This window comes from Leopardus geoffroyi, chromosome B3, assembly GCF_018350155.1.
Source record: "Leopardus geoffroyi isolate Oge1 chromosome B3, O.geoffroyi_Oge1_pat1.0, whole genome shotgun sequence".
NCBI lineage: Eukaryota > Metazoa > Chordata > Mammalia > Carnivora > Felidae > Leopardus > Leopardus geoffroyi.
The window spans coordinates 58,848,447-58,851,396 of NC_059337.1; the positions used below are offsets into that span (position 1 = coordinate 58,848,447).

The 2,950-nt window shown below is 42.1% G+C and overlaps 1 pseudogene; it reads left to right on the forward strand.

The window, feature by feature from the left end:
• Positions 1–475: 475 nt before the first annotated feature.
• On the forward strand, positions 476–1,619 carry LOC123582179 (annotated as a pseudogene).
• Positions 1,620–2,950: the final 1,331 nt, after the last annotated feature.

The window sequence follows — 2,950 nt, forward strand, 5'->3', positions numbered from 1 at the left end:
AATGGAATCTGCAAACCCTTTTTCTCTTAACTGGCTCTGCTTCTTGTAATAGAAGCTGGACTTCTGCGTGCATTCTTCCTTCAGGCTTCTTTTTCCTCAGAAACAATGAAAGTTTACTCCAAGGGGAGAGCTGCCCTCAGGCCTGGCTTAAGTCCGTAAAGGCCCTTCCCTCCTTTGAGAGTAGTGTTCAGGATTTCATTCCCTACAGCCTCTCCCCACACCCAGACATTCTGCTGGATCATTTTATCCCCCCTGGGAGACTTTCCCCAGCACCCAGCCCTTGGAGATAACCCTGTGGCACTCACTGCACACTCCACAGATGGGTCACAACCTGTACTTTCCTTCCCCAAACTGTAATCATCCCTTCCCCCAAATGCTCTGGAAGGTCACTGAGGGCAAGGCTTCATTTCTTAAAAAAAAAAAAAAGTCTAGCCCATATTGAGCTCCAGTTGGAAGAGGCGAGTCCGGTCTCAAAATGGAGGTAAAACCACCGCCTGGTTGCCCCCAGCTGGACTGTGTCTCCGCCGCGCGGGGCGGGGGTCATGATTCAAAGGAACCAGAGCAGTTGAGAAAACTGTTTATTGGTGGTTTGAGCTTTGAAACTACAGATGATAGTTTATGAGAACGTTTTGAAAAATGGGACACACTTACAGATTGTGTGGTGATGAGAGACCCCCAAACAAAACGTTCCAGGGGGTTTGGTTTTGTGACTTACTCTTGCGTGGAAGAGGTGGACGCAGCCATGTGTGCTCGACCACACAAGGGTGATGGACGTGTAGTGGAACCAAAGAGAGCTGTTTCTGGAGAGGATTCTGCAAAGCCTGGTGCCCATCTAACTATGAAGAAAAATTTCGTTGGTGGTATTAAAGAAGATACAGAAGAATACAATTTGAGAGACTGCTTTGAAAAGTATGGCAAGATGGAAACCATAGAAGTTGTGGAGGACAGGCAGAGTGGAAAAAAGAGAGGATTTGCTTTTGTAACTTTTGATGATCATGATACAGTTGATAAAATTGTTCAGAAATACCATCACTATTAATGGGCATAATTGTGAAGTGGAAAAGGCCTTTTCCAAACAAGAAATGCAGTCTGCTGGATCACAAAGAGGTCGTGGGGGTGGATCTGGCAACTTTATGGGTCGTGGAGGAAACTTTGGTGGAAGAGGAGGCTACGGTGGAGGTGGTGGCCGCAGAGGTAGATATGGAGGAGGTGATGGTGGATACAATGGATTTGGAGGTGATGGTGGCAACTGTGGTGGTGGTCCTGGTTATAGTAGCAGAGGAGGCTATGGTGGTGGTGGACCAGGATATGGAAACCAAGGCGGTGGGTATGGTGGTGGTGGTGGAGGATATGATGGTTACAATGAAGGAGGAAATTTTGGAGGTGGTAACTATGGTGGTCGTGGGAACTATAATGACTTTGGAAATTACAGTGGACAACAGCAACCAAGCTGAGGACCCATGAAAGGGGGCAGTTTTGGTGGAAGAAGCTCGGGCAGTCCCTATGGTGGTGGTTATGGATCTGGTGGTGGAAGTGGTGGATATGGTAGCAGGAGGGTCTAAAATTGTTCAGAAGAAAAGGGCTACAGTTCTTAGCAGGAGAGCGAGGAGTTGTTGTCAGGAAAGCTGACAGGTTACTTTGAGACAGTCGTCCCCAGTACATTAGAGGAACTGCAAAAATCTACCACAGAACGATGCTCCATAATCAGAAAAGTTCCTGCAGCTTAAACAAGAACCCCTTCTTGTTCAGGACTGTCATAGCCACAGTTGGCAAAAAGTGCAGCTATTGATGAAGGCAATGTAGTGTCAATTAGATGTGCATTCCTGAGGTCTTTTATCTGTTGTAGCTTTTTCTTTTCATTACATCAGGTATATTGTCCTGTAAATTGTGGTAGTGGTACCAGGAATAAAAAATGAAGGAATTTTTAACTTTTCAAAAACAAAACTCTATTAAGTGTCTTACTTTTTTTTTAATTTTTAAATAGCTTTATTGAAGTATAATTGACATACTGTAAATAGCCAATATTTAAAGTACATACTACAGTAAGTTTTGATATATGTATACATCATGAAGCCATCACCATATTCAAGATAATGAGCATAATGTATCCCCCTCAAAAGTCCTGTCCCCATCCTAAGCAACCATTGCTCTTCTTTCTTCACTACAGATTAGTTTGCATTTTCTAGAATTTTATATAAATAGTATAAAAAGTGGGTATTTTTTAGCCTTTTTTTTTTTTAATGTTTCTTTATTTTTGAGAGGTGGGGGAGGGGTAGAGACAGCAGGGCCACAGAGGATCCCAAGCGAGCTCTGTGCTGACAGCAGCAAGCCCAACACAGGAGTCCATCTCACAAACCATGAGATCATGACCCGAGTTGAAGTCACTCAAATGACTGAGCTACCCAGGCACCCCAAGCTTTTTAGATTTATCACAATTGTTTTGAGATTCATCCAAGTTGTTGGATATATCCAAGTTGCATATATCAATAGTTCATTCCTTTTTATTGGTGATGTGCCACAATGTGTTTATCCATTTACATACTGATGGACATTTGGGTTGTTTCTAGTTTTTTATGATTACAAATATGGTTCCTATGAACATTCATGTACAAGTTTTGATACAGACATATGCTTTCATTTCTTCTAGGTTATCAGGTCATTGTTACTCTATGATTAGCCATTTGAGGAATGTCTAAACTGTTTTCCAAAGTGATTGAACCACTTTAATTCCCAGCAGCTGTGCAACTGGAGCTGGGAGTCCCAGTTTTTCCAAATCCTCACCAACAGTTGGTGTAGTCAGTTTCTAAAAAATTTTAGATGTTCTAATAGGTGTGTAGTGCATCTCATTGTTTTTTTTTTTTAATTGAAGTATAATTAGCATAACATACAATGTTATATTAGTTTCAAGTGCATAGTATAATAATTCAACGATTCTATACATTTCTCAGTG